At 33.8% G+C, this 19111-nt stretch overlaps 1 protein-coding gene and 1 pseudogene across 4 annotated transcripts in view; both read left to right on the plus strand.

The window, feature by feature from the left end:
• Positions 1–19111, plus strand: part of CCDC91 (coiled-coil domain containing 91) — a 355737-nt gene that overhangs the window by 18626 nt on the left and 318000 nt on the right. The window contains exon 2 of one of the 3 annotated variants that reach the window (XM_081309048.1): positions 11847–11948. The exons of the other annotated variants lie outside the window; for them this stretch is intronic. The gene's annotated coding sequence lies outside the window, so the exon portion shown is untranslated. The remainder of the gene's footprint in view (positions 1–11846; positions 11949–19111) is intronic. 3 annotated transcript variants of the gene reach the window in all.
• LOC308658726 (mortality factor 4-like protein 1) lies at positions 1634–2718 on the plus strand (annotated as a pseudogene). Its single transcript has one exon. The product of its transcript is annotated as a mortality factor 4-like protein 1 (transcript).

Raw genomic sequence — 19111 nt, forward strand, 5'->3', positions numbered from 1 at the left:
AAATTACTTGGAAGTGTAAAAGTCTCTACCAATGGTTGTTGATTTGTCTATCTTCTTGGTTTTATCACTCATTGTTTTATGCATTTTGAAGCTTCTTTTTTATTATTTGAGTTTTATAGTTATACATTAGTAGTTGGGTTCATCCCAACAAACTCTTACATGCATGCAAATTGATTTCAGTTCATGATCCTCCCCTTTTCCCTCTCCCTTTTTCTTTCTGTCCTCCCTTCCCTTTCTCATTCTCCTCTTTCTACTCTACTAGACTTTCTTTTGCTTGTCTATTAATTTGTATTTGATTGGTTCTTTATGTTATCCTACCCTTCTTTCCCCTTTTCCATTATTTTATTCTAGCTTCTGAAGATGAGAGAAAACATTTGACCTTTTGAGCTTCTGAGTTTGGCTAATTTCACTTAGCATGTTATTCTCCATTTCTATACATTTACCAGCAAATGCCATGGAGTAGAACTCCATTGTGTGTGTGTGTGTGTGTGTGTGTGTGTGTGTGTGTGTGTGTCAGAATTTCTTAATCCATTCATCTGATGCTGGGCGTCTGAGTTGACTCCATAATTTAGCTATTGTGAATTGTGCTGTTGTAAACAGTAGCTGTGTCACTGTAGTATGCCACTTTTAGATTTTTTTGGGGAAAATACCCAAAGAGCTGGGCCTTATGGTGGATACATAGAGGAATCACTCTTGGTATTATCTTCATTTCTTTCCTGAATGGTTGTACTACTCTTTAGTTCCACCAACAATTCACAAGTTTACTTTTTCCCCACAACCCTGTTAGCATTTATTGTTGTCGAATTCTTGGTCATTGCCATTCTGCCTGGAGTGAGATGAAATCTTAGTGTAGTTTTGATTTGCATTTACTTGATTGCTAGATGTTAAACATTTTCTTAATGTACTTATTGGCCATTTGGGTGTCATCTTTTGAGAAGTTTCTGGTTAGTTCTTTTGCCCATTTATTATGTTACTTGTTTTTTTGGTATTAAGTTTTTTAAGTTCTTTGTATATTCTGGATATTAATCCCCTATGAGAGGGGTAGCTGGCCAGAATTTTGTCCCATTCTGTAGTCTTTCTCTTTATGCTCTTAATGGTTTCCTTCATGCTCTTAATGGCTCTACTCAGCTGCTATGCAGAAGCCCTATAATTTGATGGCATCCCACTTATTGATTCTTGGCTTTACTTCTTGCACTTTGGGGGTCTTATTAATTAAGGAAGTTGGTGCAAGTACCTATATGATGGAGTGTTGTTGACCTTATGTTTTCTTCTAGCAGTTGTAAAGTTTCTGTTCTAATTCCTAAGCCTTTGAGACATTTCGATTTGAGTTTTGTGCAGAGTGAGAGATAGGTGTCTAATTTCATTTTTCTACATACAGCTATTCAGTTATCCCAGCACCATTTGTTAAAAAAGTTATCTTTTCTCCAAAATACCTATATGTTTGTCACCTTTGTCAAATATCAGAGGGCTATAGGTTTGTGGATTTATCTCTGTGCATTGTGTTCTATTACATTGGTCATCTTCTCTGTTTTGATGCCACCGCCTTATAGCATATTTGTTTAATGCAGTTTCAAGTTTCTTTTGTAGATTCATGCATGTTCAGGGGTTTTAATGTCTTCTTGATGAAAAATCAGGTCCAGGATGTAGAGCTGGCTGTGCCTGACAGTGTGTCTGATGCGAAGTTGGGTGGGGTAGAGAGTAGGAGGCGGTATTCGGGGGTGGTGGGAGAAGGAGGAGGCGGCAAATCATTATAAATGGCGCCCAAGCAGGACCCGAAGCCGAAATTCCAGGAGGGTGAGTGAGCGCTATGCTTTCATGAGCCTCTTCTTTATGAAGCAGAATGCGTTAAGGTTGCCACAAAGGACAAACAAGTGAAATACTTTATACATTACAGTGGTTGGAATAAAAATTGGGAGGAATGGGTTCCAGAGAGCAGAGTGCTCAAGTACGTGGACACCAATCTGCAGAAACAGGGAGAACTCCAAAAAGCCAATCCAGGAGCATGCAGAGGGGAACATGAGAGGGGCTGCTCCAGGAAAGACGACATCTGGTCTGCAACAGAAAAATGTTGAAGTGAAAACCAAAAAGAACAAACAGAAAGCACCTGGAAATGGAGATGATGGTAGTACCAATGAGACACATCAGCCTCCTTGGAAGAAAAGGGCCCAGGTAGATCCTATTGTTGAAAATGAAGAAACATTTATGAACATAGTTGAAGTTAAAGATTCCTGAAGAGCTAAAACCAGGGCTTGCTGATGACTGGGACTTAATTACCAGACAAAAACAGCTCTTTTATCTTCCTGCAAGAAAAATATGGATTCTATTCTTGAGGATTATGCAAATTACAAGAAATCTCGAGTAAACACAGATAATAAGGAGTATGCTTTTAATGAAGTTGTGGCAGGAATAAAAGAATATTTCAATGTAATGCTGGGCACTCAGCTGCTCTACAAATTTGAGAGACCACAGTATGCTGAAATCCTTGCAGATCATCCTGATGCACCCATGTCCCAGGTGTATGGAATGCAGCATCTACTGAGATTATTTGCATGAATTGGAACAATGTTGGCCTATACACCTCTGGATGAGAAGAGCCTTGCTTTATTACTGAATTATCTTCATGATTTCCTCAAGTACCTGGCAAAGAATTCTGCAACTTTGTTTAGTGCCAGCAATTATGAAGTCACGCCTCCTGAATACCATTGGAAAGCAGTGTGAGGAGATGTTCTTCATTCACTTGTGTTTGGATCTCTGTAAACACAATTTTTGTTCTTAGTCTTTCTCTTGTACAAATGATGTACTTTGAAGATGTTAGTGTATAACAAAATCGATGTTTGTTTTCTGTTTGAATTTAAACAGAAAATAAAAGGGGTTACTGCTCCTTTTTTCCTTTCTTTCTTTTAATTTCACTTCAGAGTTGCCACCAGTGTATTCAGTGATGGACAACAGAGAGACATGCTGTAGAATGTCTGCCTAGTTTACAAAGCTGCTTTTGAATGCTGGTGGTTCTATTCTTTTGACACTATGCACTTTTATAATATGTGTTAATGCTATATGACAAAATGCTCTGATTCCTAGTGCCAAAGGTTCAATTCAGTGTATATAACTGAACACACTTATCCATTTGTGCTCCTTTTTTTTTTTAATGGTGCTTAAAGAGCCCATCCTTCGCAAGTCATCCATGTTGTTCCTTAGATATTATATCTTTGCTCAAATTATTGAAGAATGGTGGCTTGTTTCATGGTTTTTGTATTTGTGTCTTATGCACGTTTTAATATAATAGGCACAATGCATTGTGTGCTACAATTTTCTGGAAAAGTCAAATCTTTTAGGAATTGTTTTTCAAATCTTCAATAAATTTTTTCTTTAAATTAAAAAAAGTCTTCTTGACGAATAAAACTATCAATATGAAATGTCTATCTAGTAATATTCTTTATCTGAGGCCTAACCTACCTGAGTGAATATACGTAATTCATCTTTCGTTTGATTAGTAATTATATGGCATATCTTGTCAGCCCTCTAGGTTTTTCTCTCTCATTTTTTTTGTCTTTATAGTTGAAGTGATGAGTTTCATGTTTATGTAGTACCATTGAGTCCTACTCTTTCATTTATTCTGGAATACTTGCTTTTAATTTACCTGCTTTTAATTTATATTTGATGCATTGATTATGATTGAATTTAAATGTATCATTTTACTAGTTATTTCCCTTTTCTCATCTTTTCCATTCTTCCCTTTTTCCTTACATATTGCAGTTCAAACTTTTTCCCTTTCCTTAATGATTTCATTTTTTGCCCACTGTGGGCTTCCTAGATATATATTTTCACTAATTAACTAATTAATTATATGCTCTAGGGTCTATAATAAGTAAATCTTTCACTTATTAGACTACTTATAAGTATTATTCCATTTTATATATGGTTTAAGAACTTTGATTAATATATTTATGTTTTATTTCTCATTTTTATTGTATTGACATATACTTTATTTCTAATTCTATAAATTCTATACTCTATAAAGCCAACAATGCATTATTATTATTTTTGTCTTATATAGTCAGTTTTCTTTTAAAGTTTTATATTTATCTACATGTTTACCATTTCTGGTACTCCTGATTCCTTTTGTGAAGATCCAAATTTCAATTGGTTCTCATTTTTCTTCCCTTGAAGAAATTTCTTTCAAATATTTTTTTTTAGTGCAGATCTGATAGCAAGTAATTATTTCACCTTTTGTTTGTCTGAAAAACATCTTTTTTTCCTCTTCAAATTTTATAGATATTTTCTGTTGACAAAGAATTTTTACCTTGCCTTATATTTTTCTCCTTTAATACTTTAATGATATATCTTCATTGTCTTTTGGTTTATAAGATTTCTGAAAAGATTTCTACTTTTATTTTTATTTTAATTCTTTTTATGTAATGTGTTCTTTTTTCTGACTTATTTAAAAATGTTCTCTTTTATTTGCTTTCTGCAAGTAGAATATAATATACATTGGCACAGTTTCTTTATGTTTAGTCTCCTTGGCTGCTGTTTGGTTTCTTGGATCTCATGGTTTATAGTTTCCTGAAATTTAGAAAATTTTCAACAATATTTCTTCAAATAATTGGTTTTGTATTCCATTTTGGGGGATGACCTCCAGTTGAACATGTTTTAGTCAAGTTGAAAATTTTCCATGTTTTTTCTTGGTATTTTTTTTCCTCTATGTACTTCATTTTGAATAGTCACTATTGCTGTTTTTTTTTTTTTAAACTTCATGGTCTTCTGCAGTGTTTAATCTGTTATTCTGTCTTTCACATTTTTTGTTTTAGAAGTTCTACTTTGTAAATTCCATTTTAGTCTTTTTCATGTCTTCCATACCTCTTGTCCTTTTTGTTTCTTAAGATATAAAACATATTAATAATAGCTTCTTTCTCATGTTTGTGTCTGTTTCTACTGAGTGATTTATCGTCTGGTAATAGGTCATATTTTCCTGATTCTTTTTTTAAAATTTTAAAAATTTGTTTTAATTAGTTATATATGACAGTACAATGACCTTGACATATCATACATTTGAATCAGATGGGATATAATTTCTCATTATTCTGAGTGTACAGGTTGTAGAATCACATTGGTCATGCAGTCACATATATACACACAGCAATAATAATGTCTATTTCATTCTACTGTGTTTCCTTTCCGCCTTTTCGGTCTCCTCCTCTCCCCTCCCCTCTCATCACTTCTTTCTACCCAATCTAAGGTGATGTAATTCTTTTTTTTCTTCTCACATCTTCGTACATGTATTTTGTATAATGATGAGAGTCTCCTTCCATCTTCCATGCAATTCCCTTTCTCTCTCCCTTTCCCTCCCACCTCTCTTCCCTATCTAGTGGTAATCTTCTCATGCTCTTCCTCCCTACCCCATTTTATGTCACCCCCCTTATATCAGAGAAAATATTCCGCACTTAGCATAATCTACTCTAATGCCGTCCATTTCCCTGCAAATACCATGATCTTGTTATTTTTCATTGCTGATTCTTTATATGTGTTTAACTTTTTTAAAAATTTGAACCAGGGATTGAACCCAGGGGCACTTAACCATCGAGCCATGTCCCCAGCCCTTTTTTATATTTTAGCGTATTAGAGATAGGGTCTTGCTTAGTTGCTTAGGACCTTGCTAAATTGATAAGGCTGGGTTTGAACTCTCAATCCTCCTGCCTCAGCCTCTGGAGTTGCTGGGATTACAGGCATGTGCTTCTGTTCCCAGCTTGCATTTAATTTTTGATTATAGGCCAGATATTTTTGAATTCTATCTTCTTGATTGCTGAATTTTGTTGTATTATTTTAAGTAGAATTGTGTTTTGTTCTGACTCTTCATTGTATTGCCTGGAATCTATTGGAATATTTCAAACCTTACTTTTAAGATATGTTAGTGTCCTTCCAGAACAACCTTCCTTTTAATTCTATTATAGCCCCTCCTGAGATTAAAGAGATACCCTTCTGAGGATCCACCTGAGGACTCCATCATGTATTATAAGGTTTGTGGACTTTTACTGGTAGGAATACAACCTACTGTCAGCAGTATTTCAGCTTCTAGTATTGTTTTGTCCATTTGTGTGTGTGTGTGTGTGTGTGTGTGTGTGTGTGTGTGTGTTTTCCTCATCTTTGGGTAATTTTCTCTCTCATGTGAATAGTTTGGTACTCAGCCCCAAATTTGGTAAGACCTTTCTGTCTTTGGAACCTTAAATTCAGATCGTTAGCCTTGCAGATTCTAGATTCTTTGTAAATTCTTAGCTCTGTGTACTCAACTCAAGGAGAGACCAGCTTTGCTTAAACTCCCCCATCCTGTGCTCTGGGTTAGTTTGCAAGCTTGGCAGTTTCTTTTCTTTCAGGAATTAAAATTCTGTCCTGATGCCCAATATTTGAAAACCATTATTTCATATAGTTTGTTCAGTTTTCTGGTTGTTTTAGATGGGAAGTTAATCTGGTTCCTCTGTTTCCATTTTTGTTGGAAGTAAAATGCTATTTGTGTACTGTAGTTTAAAATTTCCTCCAGCCTTTATTGTGCTTTTATATTTAAGTAACCACAGTGCAGAAGAGACTGTGAGTTGAGTGTGAGTTGTTGTGAAGATATCTATTTGCATGTTAAGCTACTGTTGATATGTAGGGAATGTACAATTCAATTATGCATTTGCTCTATTCATCTTTTATTCTGCTTTATAATTTATATGTTATATTAAGTAAAACTCTTCACTTAACCTGTCATTAAATCTGTGCATAAAATTTATACTCTGGGGATATTCATCTTATACTTTGGGGATTTCCCATGTTTCAGACCTATCACTTCCTACCCTTAGTAAGCCTTGAGAAACCAGACATTACTAATTTATGTATCATAATATATCATTGTACTTAGCAACTGTTTAGAAAACATGTAGTTTTACCCATAACATGAAGAATTTTGGTGTAAAATTATTTTACTGTTTGGTTAGTTAGCTTTATAAGGTTATAAGATTTCCCTCTACATTTTATGAAATGATTCTAATCTTGTTTTTCTTCAGAACAGTATTCTTTTTGTGTAGGTGACAATCCCAGGCTTTTCCATGCTTGGCATTATTATTCTTTTGTTGTGTTGGAGCTACATTGTATAAGATATCTATAATTACATTTGGATAGCTCTTAATACTATGGTCTTTTTAGGATGCAAGTGATAACAGATATCGCCAGTAACATCATCTCTACAGGATGAGGACTATAGATATGTATAATTTTAAATTGTTTCTTTTGGAAACTTACCTATTTTTCCATTCTTCTTTTATTTCTTTTGGAAATTATATGTGTTCTTTAAGGTTATGCAGGCTCTGACAAGTTGAGCTTTGCTAGCGTGTTCAAGGGAAAAATCAGTACCTTACATATAGCCAAGATAGAAGGAAAAAAATTCCATTTTTATGACATTGTCTTAGGAAATTAAAAGCATAGTAAAAAAGTGTGTGTGTAGATAGGTGTGAACTTGTAGCTCTTGCCTAGTGCTGTGCTTTTAATGTGTTCTTACCTCCTGTAGGGACAATACATGTGGGCCAAGGTTAAATAAGTTTTTTTTTTCTTTTCTTATTTACTCAGAGGAGTGAATGGTCTTTTCATGGTACTGAGGTTAAAAATAGATTTTCAATTTTTTTGTTACCATATCTAGTACTCCTCTTATATTTCCATGTCTAAATGAATTCTTAGATAGAATTTGCATGTTACCCTAGGCAGTGCTACCTGCTGGTGTTTTGGTTTCATTTGGCTTTGCTTTCTGGTTCTCTTTATTTGTTCAGTGTTCCTGGCCTAGCTTCTAGTATCCAAAGCAGCTACCTGTCACTCATTTCCTGCCTTCTTTTGCCTGTCTCCTGGACACTATTCCTTCCTCTATATTTATTCATTCCTCTTTTAAAACTTACCTTTAAATATGTATTTGATATAATGTTTTATTAGAGTATCAAATTCATGATACTGCCACCATTAATGATGATGGTACTGATAACAGGGAGTCTTGGTTTTGAAACTGACCATTTTAGGAGTTGTAAACTTACAGATCATTACTATTATAATGTTAAGCACTTTGAGTAAGATTTTATTCATTTTATTTTGAGAACCAGATTTTAAGCTTTAGATTTTTACTATGAGGAAAAGAAATGTCTTCTTAAGAGAAGTAAAAGTAGTTTCTTAAAACTGTAAAGTTCTCCTTGGAGAAAATGACTTTATCTTGCAACTTAGATCATTAGAGATATGTTTGTGTTGACTTCTTGGTAACTCCAAATCAGGTATTTTTATGGATGATCTTCTAGTCTCATAAAAAGAACCTAAAGCTGAATTTTTCACTTGTGGAGTGCTTATATACTCCACAAATCAGTGACCAGAATCATTTCATTTTGTGCCCATGTGGTTTCTGTGGGTGGTTTGTTGTTTTTAAAAGAACTGTTTCAAAGAAGTGTATTTTTTTTTCCTGGCAGTCATGTGTATCCTGTGTAAGTATTTTTCATTACTAATAATTTTGAGATGAACCAACTTCAGGTCATAATACAGTTGGCTAAAGTCATCAGGTTTTATCCAGAGTCGTCCCATATGATTTTGTGTCTGCTTTGCCAAAATCTGTTAATCTAAGGTTCCCAGAGGGCATGGTAATGGTTTCCTATCCCATTTTTCACTGTCACCAACCTGTTTTTGGAAATTATTCCTATCTATTTTGTGTAAATCAACAGTCTTTAAGAGAAACCCAGGAGACTTTTAGGTTTAATTTCTTCTAGGCATATATTCTAGCTTTGGGGAAGTAGTTCCCCTGCCCCTGCCCCTGCTTCTTTCTCACTCTGTATAGAAATTTCCATTTTTGATTGTGACTTTAATTCCAGTTTTTTCATTGTGATTTGATTTCCATCTTCTTCCTCATTTAGGCTTAGTGGTTAGAAATCTTGTCTTTAATTGAATTTCAAAGTGGTTAGGTTTCTTGTAATTTTCCGTTCCTCTATCCAGCAGTAAGGGTTTGCATCTGAAGGTATACTGCAACCTTTTAATAATGAATTTGGGTTTAAAGAGAAATTGAATTAAATTTTTGAGTTATTTCAGAAGCTGTAACATCATGCTCTTTACATTTCTAGCAACAGTGAAAGTTTTTGTGAAAGTGAAGTTTTTAGGAAAAAACTTCATGTGTCATCAGCCCATAGTCTTGGAAAAGATCTTTAGAATTTGGCTAGTCCAGAATTACAAGTTAAAATAGTCTACATAAATCTTTCAGTTAACAAGTGAGTGTTATTTCTAATTTAGAATTAATCAGAAATAAGCTTAATCAGAAGTAAGATCTCTCAGCTTGAGAGATCACCTCTCCTTACTTGTTAACATAGGAGAAATATGAACCTTAGGTACATTAAGTGACATTTATGATAACAGTGTAATTTATTGGAAGAGTTAGGACTAGAGCCTAGTACTTGACTCCAAGTCTAGTGTTCTTTCCACTATTTTGGGATCTTTTGTCCCCGTTAAAATAAGAATTTAAAGTTAAAAATATAATAGGTTTCTGGTTTGAAAATACCCAAACACATTTTATCTTTGCAATACAAATAAAAGTGATGAGAAAAGCTTAGAAATTCCGACAGTATTTCCCCAATTGACCTGTCAAATTGTACTGATAGTCTTTGAGGTTGAAGGAGGACATTATGTTGCCCTTATTTTGTTCAAGCCTATTTTTCATTGTATTAAAGTAATTTTTAAAAGTTCTCAATCTAGGAAAACTGTGTTGGCTAGGATTCATTGACTTTTAACATTAACCATTTCCGCACTATCTTTCTAATGGATCCCCTCTTATTTAGGTATGTAGCTCTCCTTTCCATGACTCAGGGAAAGGGGACCTCATTCCACATTCTAGGATTGATTCATAAAAGTCTAAATAAAATATGATAATTCCCTTTATTTCCTGGTTGAAAGTTTCAAGGATAGGCAGATCACAGTCTTAAAATATTTCTGATGTCTTGCTATTAGTGTATGCATGAAGATACTTATATAAAAGGCCTGATCTTAAGGAATCAGAGAGAACTTTCAAAGCTCTGACTCGTAGTGCTTAGACCCACTTTTACGTATGGATTTCTTATTATGAGATACTATTTATATATTTCCTATTATTTAAGCCAGCTTGAATTTGGAATTTTTTGTTAATTTCCAGATGAGAACGTTGTATCTGATGCATCTCAAGATTTTATAGCATTTCTAATCTCTAATATGTTGTTACAGCACTTCCATGTAGGATTAGGTTTTAGAAACTAAGTGAATGTGTATTCAAGGAAGAGGTAAGATAGAAACTAGTAGAATCTTTTAAAAGATTCATAAAGTCATGACTTATAAGGCATCATAAATCACATTTTGACTTACCTTTTGGCCTTGTAGCTTCACTGGACTTATTTCTCTCTTTTTCAAAACTGATGAGCTCATAAATCCAAATGATCCTCATCATTTCTCATTTTTGTTGATTCTATTAGACCTATTTCTGTCTTTGTACACTTGTTCTTTATTATTACCTGGAAATAATTCTCTCCTTCCTCATTTATTTCCTTTATTATTTTTCTTTTTTGTTGAGTAAAACTTGAAGTATGCAACTGATGTTATAGGATACTTACAGATAATAAAATGGTTAAGTAGTAGATTAATATATCAATCATCTCACATACTCATTTGTAACACAGGCAGCTAAAATCTAAAATTTCTAACACAGTACAATTAATTTAGTTCTGTTGTTGTATATTAGATCATAGTTTATCCTATACATCACTTGTTTATCCTATACATCTTTAGTTTTGTATCCTTTGAACTGTATCTCCCAATTACCTTTTGCCTCCTGTCTTGTAGTAACTATTTCATTCTCTGTCTCTGTTTATATGTACTTTTTAAAAGTTAAGAACATGAAGAGAGAGGCTACAGAATGGGAGAAAATCTTTACCACGTATACCTCACTAGAACATTAATCTCACAAGTTCTCCACAGCAAAGGAAAAAACAAAATGAAAAGGCAAACTATGAACTGATAAAATATAATTACAAACCATATGTCTGATAAGGGGGTTAATATCGTAAATTCATGAAGAACTAGTATAACTCAATAGCAGAAAAACAAATAATCCCATGAAAAAAGAGGGAGAAAAAACCTGAACAGTGATTTCTCCACAGAAGAATAAGATGGAAGTACTTAGTATCAATAATCATCAAGAAAACTAAAATTAAAGCCACTACAAGATACCATCTCAGCCTGTAAAAATGACTGTTATAACAAAGACAAGAAATAACAAGAGCATGGCGAAAAGGGAACCCTCGTACACTGTTGTGGAGAATGTAGATTGGTAAAGCCATTGTGTAAAACAGTGTGGAAGTTCATAAAGAAAATTAAAAATAGAACTTCCATATGATTCAGCAATCCATTTCTGAGTATATACCTAAAGGAGATGAAATTATCACCTTATTATAAAATTTCTTTCTATATTTCTGATCATTCCTTTTAAATTTCTTTTATTGATGTATTTTCCTCTATGTATACATCCCTTTAATATTAATGATGTTGTATGGTTTTACTCTTAGCCTAATTTTAAAAAATTACTTTTTTTAAATTTAGAATGGTTTTATATTTGCAGAAAATGATTTATGATGATTTGGATAGATTTGAGCAGAATTAGTCAGGCATTTTGTAGATTGCTCTTTAGTCAAAATTGGTTTGATGCTTTTTTCAAGATTAGATTGAAATTATGGGGTTTGGAGGAAGACGCAGAGGTAAAGTGCCATTTCATCATATTGTTTCTGAGTATTTACTATTAACATGACATACTTACTATTAATGTTGACTCTGATCTTTTGACTGAGGTGTTTTTTTGTCAGGCTTTTCCATTGGGAAGTTGTTCCTCTTTTCCTCTATAATATGTTATACTCTTTGGAAGGAAGTCACTATTGAGACCACACTTAGAGGTGAGAAGTTATTTTCTACTTCCTTGAGGGTAAAGAAGCTACATAAATTATTAGGATTTTCTGCATGAAAAATATATCTATTAATTTCCATTTGTTTTTTATTTGTGAAGATTTACAGAGATTATTTTATTTACTTGGTTTAAATTTTTTTAATTAATTTTTTATATATGACAATGAAATACATTATAATTTTTATTACATATATAGAGAACAATTTTTCATATTTCTGGTTGTATACAAAGTATATTCACACCAATTTGTGCCTTCATACATGTACTTTGGATAATAATGTCCCTCACATTCCATCTTCATTTCTAACCCCCTCCCTTACCTTCCCACCTCTCTGCCTTGTCTAGAGTTCCTCTATTCTTCCAATGCTCCCTCTCCCTACCCTAATATGAATCAGCCTCCTTATATCAGTGAAAACATTCTACATTTGTTTTTTTTTTTTTTTTGGTGTTGGCTAACTTCAGTTAGCTTTATCTTTTCCAGTGCCATCCATTTACCTGCAAATGCCATGATTTTATTCTCTTTAATTACTGAGTAATATTCCATTGTGTATATATGCCACATTTTTTTTATCCATTCATCTATTGAAGGGCATCTATGTTGGTTCCACAGTTTAGCTACTGTGAATTGTGCTGCTGTAAACATTGATGTGGCTGTGTCCCTATCGTATGCTGTTCTTAAGTCCTTTGGGTATAGACCGAGGAGAGGGACAGCTGAGTCAAATGATAGTTCCATTCCTAGATTTCCAAGGAATCTCTATACTGCTTTCCATATTGGCTGCACCAATTTGCAGTCCCACCAGTAGTGTATGAGTGTACCTTTTTCCCCACATTGTTGTTTGTCTTCATAGTAGCTGCCATTCTGACTGGAGTGAGATGAAATATTAGAGTAGTTTTGATTTGCATTCTCTAATTGCTAGAGATGATGAGCATTTTTTTCATATATTTGTTGATTCATTGTATATACTCTTCTGAGAAGTGTCTGTCTAGGTCCTTGGCCCATTTGTTGATTGGGTTATTTGTTTCTTTGGTGTTTATTTAGCTTTTTGAGTTCTTTATATACCCTAGAGATTAGTGCTCTATCTGATGTGTGAGGGGTATAGATTTGCTCCTAAGATGTAGACTACCTCTATTCACCTTTCTCTGTTCACCTCACAGACTGTTTCTTTTGCTGAGAAGGAACTTTTTAGTTTGAGTCCAGCCTATTTATTGATTCCTGATTTTAATTCTTGCGCTATAGGAGTCTTATTCTGGAAGTGGGGGCCTAATTCCACATGATGGAGATTAGAGCCTACTTTTTCTTCCCTTAGTTGCAGGTTTTCTGGTTTCTAGGTCCTTAATCCACTTTGAGTTGAGTTTTGTGCATGGTGAGAGATAGGGGTTTAATTTCATTATGTTGCATACGGATTTCCAGTTTTCCCAGCACCATTTGTTGAAGAGGCTATCTTTTCTCCAATGTATGTTTTTGGCACCTTTGTCTAACATAAGATAATTGTAGTTTTGTGGGTTACTTTCTGTGTCCTCTATTTTGTACCATTGGTCTGTCTGTTTTGGTGCCAATACCATGCTGTTTTTGTTTCTGTTGCTCTGTAGTATAGTTTAAGATCTGGTATAGTGATGCCACCTGCTTCATTTTTCCTGCTAAGGATTGCTTTAGCTATTCTGGGTCTCTTATTTTTCCAGATGAATCTCATGACTGCTCTTTCTATTTCTATGAGGAATGCCATTGGGATTTTGATCGGAATTGCATTAAATCTGTATAGTGTTTTTGGTAGGATGGTTATTTTGATAATATTAATTCTGCCTATCCAAGAGCAAGGTAGATATTTCCATCTTCTAAGATCTTCTTTGACTTCTTTCTTTAGGGTTCTGTAATTTTCATTATGTAGATCTTTTACCTGTTTTGTTAAGTTTATTCCCAAGTATTTTATTTTATTTTAATTTTTTTGAGGCTATTGTAAATGGGGTCGTTTTCCTCATTTCCCTTCCTGGGATTTTCTTGGTTAGTAGACTTTTGATGGCATCTACTATTTTGTCCCTTGAAATTGATCTGTTTAAATTGTATATCATCCTGATTCAATTTGGGCAAATTATATGACTCTAGAAATTTGTTGATGCCTTCGATATTTTCTATTTTATTGGAGTACAGGTTTTCAAAATAATTTCTAATGATCTTTTGTATTTCTGTGGTGTCTTTTTTTCATCATGTATGTTAGTGATTTGAGTTTCTCCTTCTCTTCGTTAGCATGGCTAAGGGTCTGTAAGTTTTGTTTATTTTTTCAAAGAACCAACTTTTTGTTCTGTCAGGTTTTTCAGTTGTTTCTTTTGTTTCAATTTCCTTGATTTCAGCTCTGATTTTAATTATTTCCTGTCTTCTGCTGCTTTTGGTGTTGATTTGTTCTTCTTTTTGTAGGGTTTTGAGATGTACTATTAAGTCATTTATATTGACCTTTTTTTTTTCTTTTAAGGAATGAATTCCATGCAATGAACTTTCCTCTTAGAACTGCTTTCATAGTGTCTCAGAGATTTCAATATGTTGTATCCGTGTTCTCATTCACCTCTAAAAACTTTTTATCTTCTCCTTGATGTCTTCTGTAACCCAGTGTTCATTCAGTAGCATATTATTTAGTTTCCAGGTGTTAGAGTGGATTTTATTTCTTATTTTATCATTGATTTCTAATTTCATTCCATTATGATCTGATAGAATGCAGGGTAGTATCTCTACATTTTTATATTTGCTAAGAGTTGCTTTGTGGCATGGTATATGGTCTATTTTAGAGAAGGATCCATGTGCTGCTGAGAAGAAAGTATATTCTCTTGTTGAAGGTTGGAATATTCTATTTATGTCAGTTAAGTCCTAAGTTATTGATTGTATTATTATTGAGTTCTGTAGTTTCTTTGTTCAGCTTTTGTTTGGAAGATCTATCTAGTGGCGAGAGAGGTGTGTTAAAAGTTACCCAAAATTATTGTGTTGTGATCTGTTTGACTCTTGAACTTGAGAATAGTTTGTTTGATTAATATAGCTGCTCCATTGTTTGGGGCCTATATATGTATAATTGTTAAGTCTTATTGGTGCATGGTTCCCTTGAGCAGTATGTAGTATCCTTCTTTATCCTTTTTGATTGACTTTACCTTGAAGTCTACTTTTTTTTTTTTTTTTTTGATATGAGGAGGGAAACTCCTGCTTGCTTCTGCAGTCCATGTGAGTGATATACTTTTTCACAACCCTTCAGTCTGTGGATGTATTTTTCTATGAGATGAGTCTTTTGGAGGTAGCATATTGTTGGGTCTTTTTTTTTTGATCCAATCTGCTAGTCCATTTCTTTTGATTGGTGAGTTTAGGCCATTAACATTCAGGGTTATTATTGAGAAATGATTTGTATTCTCAGCCATTTTTATTTATTTTTGGCATTTAACATGACTTGGTTTCTCCTCTGGTTAGATTTTCCTTTAGTGTACCTCCTTCTGCTGATTTTCATCATTGGTTTTCATTTTCTCTTCTTGGAATATTTTGCTGAGGATATTCTTTATTGCAGGCTTTCTAGTTGTAAATTCTTTTAACTTTTGTTTATCATGGAAAGTTTTTATTTCATCATGAAATCTAAAGGTTAGTTTTTCTGGATATAAGATTCTTGGTTGTCATCCATATTCTTTCAGAGCTTGGTATATGTTGTTCCACAGTCTCCTGGCTTTGAGGGTCTGGGTTGAAAAATCTGCTCAGTTACAAATTGGTCTCCCCCATATGTGATCTGATTCCTCTCTCTTGCGGCTTTTAATATTCTATCCTTATTCTATATGCTAGGCATTTTCATTATAATTTTCCTTGGTGTAGATCTGTTGTACTGGTTTAAATTTTTAATTGCTGATAGATATTGATGAATTTTAAAAATTTAATTGAATGCATTACAATTCTTATTACACATATATAGCACAATTTTTCATATCTTTGTATATAAAGTATGTTCACACCAATTCATGTCTTTATATATGTACTTTTTTTTTGCATTACATGTCTTCATACATGTACTTTTGATAATGATGTCCATCACATTCCACCGTCCTTGGTAATCCCCTGCCTCCTCCCTTCCCCTCCCACCCATCTTCCCTATCTAGAATTCATCTATTCCTTCCATGTTCCCCCTCTCTACCCCACTATGAGTCAGCCTCTTTATATCAGAGAAAACATTATGTTAGCACTTCTCTACACTTCTCTTTTGAACTCTGCCTCTTTCTAGTCAACTTCCTATTAAACCTTTTCCTTTTTGGTCTTTGTTTTATTGAAACCTTGATTTCAATGTGTCTATATTGACTAAACTGTATGTATTATACCCCATCTACTCCATTCTATGTGCTTCATTTCACCTAGATTTGCTTTTATTGTCCACTCATTTAAGCTTCAAAATGAATGGGATTCTTAAGGTTTCCTTTTCTTAGTCCCATTTCTTAAGTAGCTCAACTTGGATGATTGCATTTTTCTGTTGCATTGATTTCCCTAAAACTACCCTATTCTGCTTTCACACCATCATTCACATTACCTTATAGCCATTTCCCCAAAATACATGTCACCTATTCAAAGTACTTATCTCACTCCTTCTCAGAGTCTTATAGTGATGTCTATCACTGCCACTAATGCAGGTCTGATTTTAGGAAATTACTTGATCTCTCTCTAGACTAAGTTTCTCTATTGAGAAAGATGATATGATGTTAGAAATCATTCAGGAATTAAAAATGATAGTGTTTTGATGTTTTAGATATGTGTCTGGTAAAAAGTTATATACTATAAAAAGTGATTATTTTTTTATTCAGTGGGTCAAACTCCTTAGCATGACCATTTTTAATATAGTTGGTAAGCCAGCTGTCTAGTAGCTTTATGGGTATTCTTCTACCGTAGGTACCTTATTATCTAAAAATCCCACATTATTTGTGGTATTTTGGGCTTGTTATACTATGTATAACTGACCCTGCAGATCTGAATGCCCTTATCTTTCTTGCATAACAGGAAAATTAGCTGTTACTTATTTTTCTGTATTCAAATTAGATATCCTCATCCATGCAGAGTAAATCATCATTGTTCTCTATTGTCATTGTGTCATGTTCATAGACATGTTGTGTTTACCATAACTTGCAAGCCTTTCTTTCCATTAAACTGTGATCTCCAAGGAGATAATAGCTAAATTTAATTTTTCACTGCAACCCTTGCTCTTAATGTTCCCTCAGTTAATATTTGTTATATAGATTACCTCCAAATGCAGAAATCTTGTCTAAGTATCCTTTTTAATGGTTATCAGGCTTGTGCTTCAACCTGACCAGAAGTGGGAAATATAGTTGGATATATAGTACTGACTTCTGAACAGGTCTAAATCTTAGAAAGTAATTTTTATACAGATTTGAAATCTGCCCATTTTAAGCTTTTCTTTGTCTAAGATCCAGAGCCATAAAGGGTTAGTTTGGGTATTCAGCATATTTATAAGTACTTGAACACCAAATATACGTTAAACATAGTTTAGAAATGTTTTAGTTATACATGTAAAAAACCTGAAACCTGTTAGCTAGAGAAAAACTAATTCGATTATTAACATTGGTTATTTCCAGATTTTTTTATTATTATTTTATCAGAAATACATTTTTCAGAATGCATTCTCAGTACGGGTATATTTATCTGTACATACACATATGAATGTAGTGGTAGGTATATCAAGAAAAACAGAAATAGAGCACTTTTCAAAGGATAATACAAAAATAAATGTATTTTATTTCACATGTTGTGGTATTTTTTTTTTTCATCTTCTGATGGATTATTTTACACAGCCCCCTTCTCCTAGGGAGATGTATATACACCATTTTAAAGGCCGCCTATGTAAATAATCAAACTGTATTATGTACAGGGTTGGAAAATGTCTTGGGGATTATTGAAGACTTTCAGATACCTCTAATAGTTCTACATTTTTCTTTGCTTCTTTCTCTGATAGCTTCACTCTTTCTGACTGGCTTCTCTTTGTGATAAGAACCTTGCCTCCTTTTGGCTTTAGGCTAATTTATTCACTCTGTATTTGTTTACTGAAGAAAAATTATGAATAGAGTACATATTCTGTGCCACTCATGGTTCTAGGTGCTGGAGATATAGCAACGAGTATTAAAAAGAAGTAATTAAAGGGATAAGTGATTTGCAGAGAATTAGAATGATGCAACAGTAAATATTTTCCTGCTTTTGAGAAAAGCTTTTGTCCAAAGGGTTCATTAATGCTGGGATCTGAATCACATGAAATAGCCAGCCATGCAAATATTAGGAGGCAAGAACATTCCAGGGACTAGCTCAGGCAAGATTTCTGAAGTGGGACTTAACTTGCATGTTTGAGGAAGTAAAATAAAGCACTTGAGTTGAGAGCTTAGTAGATGAGGAGAGTTTTGTGATCAGAAAGAAATGGGGCTTTCCCTCTTTTGTCTCTAGTTTGGAAACATCCCAGGGAAGGGATGATTGATCCAGATTGAGTCAATTTCCTATTCGTTGGATTAATTATTATGACTGGGCACATGTTTTGTTTTTATTTTGCTCAGGCTGTGTTGATTGCCTGGGCCTAAAGCTAGAAGGTTGGGGGAAAGGATGTTGGGTTGGCAAATTAAGAGATGCCACTTACTGTAGGCTTTGTGGGACTAGAGCTTTTCATTAAGTCAACTAACAGTTTTATCTTAACATATGTATTTTTACTTTTCTTTGGTAACTTTTTTACCAAGGCTAAACTTTTCATTCTATTTTGAAATGAATCTTTAACCACACGCATTACTTTAACATTGCATGGTAGTAGAGAGGGCGAGAAGTGGAAAGATGGACATCTCAGTGCACCCTATGGACATATCCAGTCCATTCCCTGATTATATCCCATTCACATATAAAAGATAAATATGTCACTTGGGATCATTCTGTAATTTATTTCCTAAAGCAGGGAAATTGGCTAGTATATTATAGAAAGTACTTCTTAAGTTCAAAAAGTTTTCTCTGCCTAAGTGAGAAAACTTTGTTAACCCTTAATGTTTCACCCTTCACATATTCTGGTTAAGGATGTTTGGTGGAATAGTTTTGCTTATTGGCTTTTCATAGTATTTAAAACTTTGATTCATTATGTTAGTGAAGACATGCAGTTTGAATTCTGTATAGCA

Source organism: Spermophilus citellus (genome assembly GCF_964194105.1).
Source record: "Spermophilus citellus genome assembly, chromosome: 10".
NCBI lineage: Eukaryota > Metazoa > Chordata > Mammalia > Rodentia > Sciuridae > Spermophilus > Spermophilus citellus.